Here is a 13,763-nt window from a genome sequence, read left to right on the forward strand (position 1 = left end):
ACACCACTAGGGAAAATACAGTAACTTGTGAACCATATATAATACATCTTTAATGCATGAAAGTCATCCTCTAGTTTATAATAATCCTGCATAACACCTACTTTGGCCCTAGTAAGGCCTATTATCTCCGTACATTACCATATAATCACTATATCATAATTAATTCTTTCTTATAATTTGTAATGTTTATTTTCTAATAATGACAACAACTACAACTATATTTGCGAATGGATAATAAAAAAAACTGTATACGCACATCATGGGCATGAATGGGATTCCACAACATTACAATGTTACAATAAATCTTAATGTGCTCCTGTAACCATATACTAAAATACAACACAATAATTTCATATGCACATTTTATGATTTTTTTTTTATTATGTGTGCGACATATTAACATTGGAGATAAATTTCCCCGATAATTCCAATCTTTACTTGTCGTATCGCTTTTTTTTTTACTTCCAACAACCAATGCATCAGCAGATGTGATTTCAACAACCAAGCTACGAGGAATAAATTACACGACACATGGACAGAATTTGGTTGCTAAGACAACACTGGCTGTACGAGTGCACTGTCGGCACACATTAAGTTGTTTGTGTGCTCATTTAACAAGTATACCTAAAAAAAAGTTACTGAACCGATAACATTCGACCCGCTCACTTCAATTACCATTATTATTTCTCCATAAAGCCAAAGTAACGATCGCAGCCAGGACTCAGCAGACCACCCAGTACATCATGCACGCCAAAATCATACAAATCTGCACAATATGAAATCTTCTACTCAGAACACCAGCCTTATCTCCAGTCGGAATTAACTTTTCTCTCGACTCCCACTAGTATTCTGTCTGTTCACTGGCGAGTCATTTCTTTGTAACCGTCCAATAAAGAGCTATTACCCCCATGAACACTAAAGGTAGAGCTTTTTACCATATAAACCTGCATTAATCTTTAAACGCGGCTCAGATGAGACGGCTAGATTTCTTTTTTCTAAGCGTATCCACAACAAATAGACCTTCATAATTATATGAATAACATTATGAACAGCTTCAATTATTCAATTAGGTGCCTACTTTAACATAACTTGCTTTGCATGGTTACGTAAAAAAATTATATTTCTTTCAAGCCAAATGTTTTTCCTTCGATCACCTACATTTTACAGACTGAAGCCCCAATGTTTCTTGGTGACGTATTTCAACTGACCAATGTTTCTTGGTGACGTATTTCAACTGACCAATATTTCTTGGTGACGTATGTCAACTGACCAATGTTTCTCGGTGACATATGTCAAATGACCAATGTATCTCTGTGACATATGTCAACTGACCAATGTTTCTTGATGAGGTATGTCCACTGACCAATGTTTCTTGCTGACTTATATGTCAACTGACCAATGTTTCTCTGTGATGTATGTCAACTGTTCAATGTTTCTTGGTGACGTATTTCAACTGACCAATGTTTCTCAGTGACATATATCAATTGACCAATGTTTCTTGGTGACTTATGTCAACTGACCAATGTTTCTCGGTGACATATGTCAACTGACCACTGTTTCTTGGTGATGTATGTCAACTGACCAATGTTTCTCGGTGATGTATGTCAACTGACCAATGTTTCTCTGTGACGTATGTCAACTGACCAATGTTTCTCAGTGACGTATGTCAACTGTCCAATGTTTCTTGGTGACATATGTCAAATGACCAATGTTTCTTGGTGACGTATGTCAACTGACCAATGTTTCTCGTTGACGCATGTCGTTGACGCATGTCAACTGACCAATGTTTCATCCAATGTTTCATGGTGATGTATGTCAACTGACCAATGTTTCATCCAATGTTTCATGGTGATGTATGTCCACTGATCAATGTTTCTTGGTGACGTATGTCAACTGACTAATGTTTCTCGGTGACGTATGTCAACTGACCAATGTTTCTCGGTGATGTATGTCAACTGACCAATGTTTCTTGGTTACATATATGTCAAATGACCAATGTTCCTTGGTGACATATGTCAACTGACCAATGTTCCTTGGTGATGTATGTCAACTGACCAATGTTTCTCTGTGATGTATGTCAACTGACCAATGTTTCTCTGTGATGTATGTCAACTGACCAATGTTCCTTGGTGACGTGATTTAAATGTCAACTGTCCGAGACAATGACTGTAAGGCCAATATCTCTACTGATATTCAAGGTGTTTTGTTTGGAATCATGTTATTATCCCTCTACTGTCAATTACTGCTATGCCAGCAAGGTTCTGGAGATGGAAGAAAGCCAGAGGATCCACAGAAAAACTACTGACCTGTGTGTATGTATATATTTAGAACGATACATCTGCCACACGCGGATTTTAAATAAGAAAATTCAACTTTAGTTAGCTGAGCAATAAACTAAAGATAGAAGGACGACATAATGACTGAATTGTAGTAGCTGATAGCTATCTCAACCAACATCAGAAGTCTTTCACTTAACTGTAATGTAGAAGTATATATATATATATATACAGTAAAATAGTTATAACGAACTTCTGGGGATCAATAAAATTACCTCATTATAAGCATAGCTTGTTATAGATATTACAGACAGCTCATAGGATCCTTGATGGGGAACCAAAATTACTATGTTGTAAGCATGTTTGTTATAAGCATGTTTTACTGTAGCTGGCAGCTACCTAACCAAGCAATAAATGATAGATCTGTCACATTTTATTAGGGCTGTATTGCTGAATGCTATCAACCACACTGACTAATACTAAACCCAGACTATACATATATATACTGCATCCACTGTGATCTGGTTTGAGAAACACAGAAGCTGTTTATGATGATTGCTAGCTGATGATCACTGATTGAGCTGTTTAGGCCTCCCAAACCCGGTAATAATCTGAATATTAACTAATGAAAATTTACTGCCAATAATCTGTTGATGTTGGCGGTGTGAAGATGAATGTGAGAGTCTATAGCTATAGGGGGGGCCAAGGTATGATGGATCAGATCCTCTATAGATCAAACTGGACAGGTCCATACAGTCACAGTCTACATGTATACACTTTATCATTTGTTATTACTGGGATCTAGTGAAGCCTGTAAATATATACCATTTTACAATTTATTGTTAGTTACATGATTCTGGTCCTGTTCACTTTTTCTGTAATTATTGTTTAGCTATAGTACAGCAGTTTGGTAAAATGATGTCCTTCGAATTCACATGTGTCATATATATATTATTAGTCTCAACAAAAAAGTATGTTACAATCACCAGAAGGCAAGTGTACTTGAACTATGTCATCTTGTGATACAACATCCCATAATATACAAAAGTTTACATCTATATATATGGACATGCCAGCAGGTATAGATGGTGTAGGAAAAAACCGAGAATTAACTAAGAAAAAAAACATCGACCATCAGTCAATATACCAGCTGACAACTGCCCACCATGAGATCCAAACTTGAGATCCAAAGGGCTTCTGGTAATATAATGACTGTTGAACTGTTGAACGATGATTTGTCACTGCTGCTCCAGTGTCTTTATGGCTGCCCCTGTCTACGGCTCCTCTGGCTTTTACCAATTTACAAATCCTGGCTCATCCTTACAGATAATTCATTAGGATATAAAATAAAAGTAAGCCAAAAATCTTTCTTTTAAATGTAATGTGAATGCAGCTGAATAAATGATTTTAAATTGTATGTCTTGGATCCACTTTTACACCGAATCACAAATCTCAGTAAAATCAATTTAATCTAAGGATAAGAATGTCTGCGAGTACTTCACAATAACCTAATCAATTCTCACCGGAAAACTTACTGACACATTGTTGTTGTGTTGCGGGTGAAATTGCCGAAAATTCCATTTAGAAACTGTACATTAAACAAAAATGATAAACCTTCATTTAACTTCCACTGGCTTCTACCAAAAGGCATTATCTACGAGATTTAATGTGTAGCAGTGATCTGAAAGTGAAATAATGCGATAGCTTGGGAGGATGTTCAGGTCGTCAAGATGGGATTTTTATTGTTTGTTTTGGCGTAGATTTTGATATGTACAGCTGTTAAGATCCAGGTAAAGTTTACAGCGAGTTCAGGTTTGTTTGAAGACATCAATATTCACAGTGTATATGTGATGTAAGGTGAAACTTTAAAACTATTTCAACATTCTAACATTTCTATAGCGGATGATAATAACACTATCAATGTTTGTGTGACCTAACAGTTTTTATCACACGTGCTAGCCAACAAAGTTAAGTAATCAAGTGAAGCCATCGAGATGTTAAATGGTAGGTGTCTAAGCCACTCTCAGAAGTGAAGTATTCTTACAGGTGTAACAACAGGTAACGATTACCTGTAATTATAGGTGAGAGTGTAATCAAATTAAATCAAAATTGTTTATTAATTGAAATTGACAGATACAGATAAACTACCTGTAGACATTGAGCTAGCTGTACACATCAAATCCATGAAATGACTCTTAAATATAGAAATATCACAGTTGTAATGTATAACCAATAATAGTTACATGCTATATGTATTCAATCCATATTTTGTATATGATTGTTACCAATCAAAGACACTTATCCTTGTGAATATAACCTTATAATTACTATATACTACCATAAATAATCCAGGTACACAATTCATCAGTATTTTGTATATAGGGCTTATATATTAATTATTACATGCTGTATAAATTGTCAAAATCAAAATCAAGTGTACTGGACAATGATTAAGGGCCTCCAGACCAAGTGGTGTCAGTAACAATACATTTGAGTTCCAGAATTAATTACCACTCGATATGTTATCCCTTTCCATGAATTAACAATACAATTGAAAATTAAGTATGACCTGAATTCAAACAACCAGCTATTTGAACTTAATATGGTAGAAAACTTACTAACGTAATCGAAACTTACTACGGTAGAAAAAACTTACTAGCGTAGAAAACTTACTACGGAAGAAATGTTTGAAGTATATTAAATTTATTTTACGACCCAGTTTTAGAAAATTTTGAATCTTTGACAGGTAAATTTAAGGGAATAAAATAATTGAATTGTATACCCTTGACCCAGGTACACAGGCCTAGCCCCGGCCCTACCACTCCCTTCCTCCCACTCCACACCGCTCCCCTAATAAGCTATACCCCATCCTATACAAAAAATCACTACCAGCTAGTATGTAGTACTATAGGCAGACATTGGGCCAATGACTCATCCTGACTTTAAATGTCACAGGCCATTAAATTAGCTGGTCTTGTGTGGCAACACAGTAACTCAGCTGTAAAGCTACATACATTTCTATGTTAGGCTAAAATGTGAACCCCACCCCCCCTCCCAAGGTCTCTCAATCTAAATATATGTTTTTGTGTCATGGTATACCAAAGTTACCCACCCCAACCCCCACTGAATATATGTAAAGCACATGCATTACAAGCTCTTTATGACATCATAATAAATGTGACTACGCCTAACATGATGAGCACAAAATTTCATTTTTAACTACATCTGTAAAAAATAGAATCTCGGCCACCGACATCCATCTTAATATCCTGAGCCACCCCAGTCCATCTATGTAATACAGTTTTGGTGTTTCCAGTGAAATCCACAATATAGCTAATTTGGTCAGGAAAAATTACCACGTGCACTCCATCTCTGGGTTTAAAGTTCAAATCTAATGTTGCCAGGTAATGACTGCTGGTCGGTGGTTTTTCTCCGGGTACTACAACACCTTATTAAAATGACCATGATTGTACATAGGACTTCACACGAATCAAATCTGGCTACAAAGAAATATAGCTATATGGGGACATAACATGTACACTCTACCCCTGGGCAATGATTTCTCTAAGGGGACGTAACACTCCACCCCTGTGCATTGATTTCTAACAGGATTTTGAAGTGTCAAAAGGCAACATCTATGTAATATAATCCAATATTGACAAGGCCTACATATACACTGCTAGTAAACATCACTCTTTCTCAGCTTTAATATCTCTACCTTACAACAAACCTCAGTCATTGCCATCTTTCTCCAAGTGTAAACAAATCTTCACACCATATATACATGTTATTAGGACTGGCATGTCAATGCTGCAAAGATAGACTTCCAATGACTTCCTGTCAAGTGGAGTTATCTTTCCTTAACACAACTTCCTCTTATATCCTACTTTAATCATTGTTTAGACAGCTTAATCTAGTTTTATCAGTATTAATGGTAATTCAAACATTTAAAGTCTACTTGCCACAAGCATTAAACTTATTTTTATAATACCCAATAATAGATGCAAGAGCATGTGGCAAAGAGTTTTTAACACTTCACGATTATCTCTCTCTAACACTGGCTTCATATGTCAAGATACCATCTGGCAATCGTGAAAATGATGTAAACAATATTCAAGAATTTTTAATTTGTTCTTAAAGCCCCAAAAATACATCAAAATATGTAATATTCTACAAAATGTACTCTGCAAATATTGTGTATGAAATTGGTTATACTATATCTACACATACATGGTATCACAATACTATAACGTGATCACGAGTCAAACTAATATGGATAGATTTAAAGAGTCGATCATAGCCCAATATGGATTGTAAGACATATGATCAGGAGTCGATCAATATCGTGATCCAATATGGATTATTAGACACAATCATCAGTCAACCCGATAAGATTCCTGTGATATGATCACGATTGTAAATCGACCTGATATGTGGATTGTAAGACAAATAATTGAGAGCTAACATAATCTAAGTGAAGATAATTTTGATTGTAAAACATGATCGAGAGTGAACTTAGATATTCTTCACTGGAAATCTCCTTATTTCTTCATCGGGGGGGGGGGGGGGGGGGGGGGGGGGATTTAAATCTGTAGAGATTAATCGCACACCATAGCTGTAGAGTTATGGTGACAGATAAAACTGACATGTTATCTGTGTACCTTCTGTCTACCATCCACAACACCTGTACTTTACCTTTCCTCTGTACATGTAGTAGTGGAAACAAGTTGAATACTTTCAATGAAGTATATAGCATATATCAACAGATTTCCTCTGTACAGTGAGTTGAATACTTTCAAAGAAGTATATAGCATATATCAACAGATTTCCTCTGTACAGTGAGTTGAATGAAGTACATATCATCAATAAGGTGTGACTTACACAATTTATTCTTAAGCAAAAACATTAATTATTTTCCTCCTCCTCTTTTTAGTTGATAACCATGCATTTAATGACAGTTCACATTTCTCCCTAGAATTTTTAAACCATTCACATGTGAAATATGCACATATTAATGTGAATATGCAAATCAGAATATTCAATTTGTGTTTTACGTACAGGTATCAGGTTACAGTAGGAAATCAATAGTAACAGTCAGACATTATCAATAGGATGGGAGTGTTTGTCGAGTTTGCACACCTATAGATACGGTCGGATATAATAGCAATAGTTTTATCAACAGTTAATTACTCAAAACATATCAGTTACAAGGATACATATCTGCATGTACGATTCAGCAAATAATATACCAATTCTAAACAATAATTGATGTGTCTGTCTGTAGTGGCTGGCAACAATATTTCAAATTTTCAAGAATTTTGTCTGAAATAAAAGATATTGGCAACCAAATATGATTTTTTTTGAATTTTGACTAAACTCAAATTTAAAGATAATTACATTTATAATTAGGTCCAGGGTGTAACTAGATCACTTATTTCAGGATGATTTTTACACATGAACTGGGGTCATGATCAGTTACACTGAGAATTTTTTCATGGACTCGTTTCAAATAACATACTTATTATATATTCAACCCAATAGGCACCTTCATATCCCTATTAAATTTCCTTACCGATTTTCTTTTGCAAATTGACTTTGTAGGATAATTTCATGAAAGGCTAGTCCAAATTTGTTTCTATTAAGCGCTCACATGATTTGCTTCAATGTTCTAAGCGCCCTAGGCACTTATATTGGGTCAAATACGGTATTATAATTAATAGTTTTAATACGTTATTAATTAACTGATCAACGTTTACCAATGACATGATTGATTTGAGGTGTTAAATACGACAATGGATGATATGATAACAAATTTACCTTGTTTAGACCCGTATTTATTCGTATCAAGATCATTCTAAATCTTGTATTACATGAATAGGACGTCAATAAGCTCTGGAGACATAGAGGTTCAATGGGCAGTAAATGGTATACTAGCTATATAGGGGAGTGGTTAAGATGTTCAGACATATTACCCCAAGCCCTCCACCTCAGGGTCACAAGTTTGAATCCCATATGGGGCAGTTGCCAGGTATACTGACCATTGATCGGTGCAGGTTTTTCTCCAGGTACTGACTTTTCCTCCACCAACAAATCTGGTGCATCCTTATAAATGATCCTGACTGTTAACATACCGTATTCAACTATATAGACATCCCTATGCATTGGAAGTGCCACTCCTCCTTTTTGAGGCCTCAATTTCACTTACTGATACCGCAGTTAATTATAAATGCAGAGTGAAAATATAAGTACAATGTGTTGATTTGTCTGCAAATTGATTGTGACTTCAGTACTTTGTGCAAGATTAATTTCATGAAAGACTGGGTCAAATTTGGTTCTACCAAGCGGCCTCTTATTTTTTTCAATTTCTTAAACGCTCTGGATGCTTTTTAGGTTGAATGTGGTAATTAATACCTTAATCAACTAGAAGTCAGTAACTATGTGAATCCTAAACAATTCATTACTGCTAATGAAGGACTCAAAAAACACTATCGCAGGCGTAGGATTGGTATGGATTACTGTAAACAATTCACTTATTTAATATTAATTACCGTATTCATTATCGTTGTTCACTTCAAATTATGGAAAGTATATACTTGTAACTTAAATTCTTTATAAAGGTAAAAGTGTTGTATAGAATTTGCTGGGGGTTTTTTCACATTATTTTTTAGCATTAATCAGTGATGTAAAACGAATCAAATTCCAAGTAGTACAATATGTATATATTACTGACTATACACCAACATACTATGTAGTGTACCGACTCTTTGTGTACTGTCACAATACACCACAGGCTGTTTATAAAAAGTATCTTTTGTCTTTAAAAAACTTTAAAGACACAGCTAAACCTATTTACAACAGACATTCGTGTATTACAAAAAAACAAATAAAAAAAATGTCCTAAATAAATAAACTGTCTATTAACATTTTGTATGTACATGTTTATCTGAACCAGTACCTTTAAAAATGATATGTATATCATTATATATATGTATTTCATTGATATTTATACACATCACAAATTGTAAAATAATACACAAGCATACAGATTAATCCCCTGTGAACATTAGAACACTTGGAAGTCATCAATAGCTGCATTATCTCTTTGGATTTCATGGTTTGTCAAATTTATAAAGAGTTCCCATGCACACGTACAGTTTACAAGATTTCCCAGGTGTTTCATCCCTGAGATAACATGGACCTAAATTATATATTAACAAATGTCACTATACTGACTGCATCAGGTAAACTCCAAATACATTAAGATATACTTAAACATTAAAATGTCAGAACTACAGAAAAGAAATGGTCATCGTGAAATGTACTATGGCATATTTGAGAAGAAAAACAATATGCATAATAAACACAAATATTTAATAATTCATGACCTGAAAAAAATCTCAGTCTAAGGAATGAATCTAATTTCTTTAAAATCTTTAGTCTCACTTTTAAAGAGAGCAGACCAGCAACTGCTCGAAGCCTGAAAAGAAAGCATTAAAAGCAAACTTAACTTTACCATGCAAGTAAATAAATAAGATAAATATCTTTTTGGTGTAATACATAAACGATGAGTCAGCTTATTTGGCATGCTGTTGATGTAGTGTTCAATATGAAAATCAATCTGGAAATATCACATGGTAGCTGGAAATGGGATACAAATCATACCATGTAATACAATGTAATATATTTTAACAACTAATTAAGTGCAAAGTCAACAATGTTTAACATTGTTAAGTAACAATTAAATCCCAGCAGTACTCAATCCGATACACTGTTTACCATACATTGTTTTATTATGTTGATTGGGCAGAGTCAATTAACACTTATTGTTCATTATTGCTAATTGAATGATAAAAATGTACTTAAATGACAAAAACTGATGACAATATTGCCATTTCATTGTTAATCTAATTGGGATAGGAATCTGTGCTATTGAAATCAAAAGTAAACAACAATGACATTTTTCAAGTTTGACTCATATGTGTCAAAGTTTGGGTTGAATGTGGACGGTATTATATACTGGTCATTACGAGGAACTCCCCACGTGCACAGTTTCCTGTAAGGTGCCCCCGCCATCCAACACCCGCGCTCACTTCTCCAACCCTGCCAGTGTCAACACCGGGGCCCGGGTTCACCATTGCCTAACCTATTTCGTCAGTGGTATTTCGAAAAAAAAGTTAGCATGCATCGTAACGGTATATTTATACACTCATAACAAACAGACAATGCCGCATATTACAGGGTATCAATCAATTGTTTCTCATTCTAACGGAAATATGTGAATACATGTGGATCCCCCCAATCAATTTAGGGTAGCGAGACCCCCGCATATATTGGATGCTGTCTTGATTACAGACTGTTAATCTGGCCCGGTAGTTTACATACCTCAAGATCCTCAAAGGTTTTGAAACTTATAATAGCAAATCCATCTATTATATCTTCCTCACATATTGTGTTGTGCTTCTTTCGTCTCGGCTTCGAGCGTTTGTCTTTGCTCGGCCGAGACGGGGAATCGTCCATTTCATCTGCACTAGCGGCAGCCTTCTTCTCACGGCGTTTCGTGAATCGCTGGTGTTTCTTGGTCTCAACTGTGGTCTCCATCGAGAGATCTCCACAATTCAACAGGACCCAATACACAAATATTAAACCCGCATTGCACACATAAGATATTAAACACTAACTAGATATAATCCTGACAAATAATGAAGGCTTCGGAAGGTAAGAATCCACGGAAACCTCGGAGCTCGATATGTACACAGGCCGCCGTATTTGAAATGGCGGAGCAAACAATATGGCCGAAGCACTCAATTGATATGGGCATATGTTCATCCGCGTATAACACAAAACTAGTACGCTGCTATAAGCCTTGTTCGCGCTGGATAGAAAGTGGAATATTTTGGTAACTTCGACGGTATTTGATTATATAAATACAATGACTATTTGGTAACCATGTTGAAGTTGTTACGACCGCCTTGTATACATGTAGACCGTATACCGACACAAGCAGACAGTTTAAATCACCTCTAGCTATAAACTAATGAAGTTGTCGGAACATGAAATAAATCTATTAATGAAATAATTACATTTTTATGACATTTAAAAAAAAATTATAAAATACACTACACATTTTTAAGTGTATTGTAATATGTCAAGTTATTACTTTTGATATTTGACAACCTTTTATTCATTTATTAGAATGTATTTGAATGTAATATTTAGATCTTATCAATTTTCTTCACAAGTGAAAGCGATTGTACCTGGAGTAATTTTATAGTTATTAAAGCTGTAATGTACAAGTATATTAAAGCTGTAATGTGCAAGTAATACGATTACAAATGAACAATTTTTATGGAAAAAATATTTTATAACATTGATTGATAAATATTTTGATTGATTCTCATTGATTTTCTCCAGTCTTCTTTGAAATAAAAACAAGTCTTTTACAAACATTTAAAAGAGATTGAAATAAAAACAAGTCTTTTACAAACATTTAAAAAGAGATTAATAACAGATGGCAAAATGTTGATTGTGCTCATGAATTTGATGTTTTCTTTCTCTATTCAGGTGTTAGTATTTCTACGCTCTCTCTCGGGCTCTTTCTCTACCCTCTCTCCCCACTCTCTGTCTCTCTCCCTATCTCTCTCTCTTTCTCTCTCTCTCCCTCTCTCTCTCTCTCCCCCTCTCTATCCCTCTCCCTCTATCTCTGTATTATTATGATTTAAATTGATTTAGTCACATATACTTACTTGGAATTGCAGAGATACACCAATTTGGATGATTAATTGTCATTACAAGATGTTCCATCACTGAAAACCAATTTATCATAATATGCTATATTCGATCTTTGTGAATTGATTAGGATAAACTAATTAGCATTTTGGAAGAACAACATGTCATTCATTTATCCACAAGCTCCAAACATGATATTAAAGTCAAATATCTATATTTTTATGCTATATCTAATTATAATTAATTACATAATTTATATCATTATTTATGATTATCTTTAATCAATGATATTCATTTTTTATTTATTTTTACTTGGTAACAATAGTGACATCAGCAATATAAATACACACACCATATCAAACAAATAAGGAATAATCACATTAAACTATTCTACAATGGTGATACAAAACTATGTCAAATGCCATCAAACAACTTTCTGTGCTCATTATAATTCATAGGATGAAGGATGAAAAAATAATTTTCTATTCTTTCATACAAATTCATTATTGTTATCAAAGGGATGTTTTTTTTCCATTAATATGATGTATAATCTGTAGATTTTATTTGTTAGATATAAAGAAAATCATCAAAATTATAAAGTCAATTTCCATGAACCATATGTATAAGAGGACTATGTGTCTTGGAATGTGAGAAAATCAGAGAACCATCTCTCCAATAATCTAATATTAGCCTGTAATCTCTCTCATCATCTAACAACACCCTGTCATCTCTCTCATCATCTAACAATACCCTGTCATCTCTCTCTCATCATCTAACAATACCCTGTCATCTCTCTCATCATCTAACAATACCCTTGTCATCTCTCTCATCATCTAACAATACCCTGTCATTTCTCTCATCATCTAACAATACCCCTGTCATCTCTCTCTCATCATCTGATAATACCCTTTCATCCCTCTCATCATCTAACAATACCCTGTCATTTCTCTCATCATCTAACAATACCCTGTCATCCCTCTCATCATCTAACAATACCCTGTCATCTATCTCATCATCTAACAATACCCTGTCATCTCTCTCATCATCTAACAATACCCTGTCATCTATCTCATCATCTAACACTACCCTGTCATCCTCTCATCATCTAACAATACCCTGTCGTCTCTCTCATCATCTAACAATACCCTGTCATCTCTCTCATCATCTCTAACAATACCCTGTCATCTCTCTCATCATCTAATAATAATCATGTCATCTCTCTCATCATCTAACAATACCATGTCATCTCTAATCATCATCTAACAATACCCTGTCATTCTCTCATCATATAATACTTATCATCATTCACTAACAATACCCTGTCATCTCTCTCATCATCTAATAATACCCTGTCATCTCTCTCATTAATCTAACAATACCCTGGTCATCTCTCTCATCATCTAACAATACCCTGTCATCTCTCTCATCATCTAACAATACCCCTGTCATCTATCTCTCATCATCTAACAATACCCTGTCATCCCTCTCATCATCTAACAATACCCTGTCATCCCTCTCATCATCTAACAATACCCTGTCATTCCTCTCATCATCTAACAATACCCTGTTCATCTCTCTCATCATCTAACAATACCCTGTCATCATCCTCTCATGAATCTCTCTCATCATCTAACAATACCCTGTCATCCTCTCATCATCTAAACAATACTACCCTGTCATCTCTCTCATCATCTAACAATACCCTGTCATCCTCTCTCATCATCTAACTTATAATACCCTGTCATCTCTCTCATCATCTAA

This window comes from Argopecten irradians, unplaced genomic scaffold (assembly GCF_041381155.1).
Source record: "Argopecten irradians isolate NY unplaced genomic scaffold, Ai_NY scaffold_0273, whole genome shotgun sequence".
Classification (NCBI taxonomy): domain Eukaryota; kingdom Metazoa; phylum Mollusca; class Bivalvia; order Pectinida; family Pectinidae; genus Argopecten; species Argopecten irradians.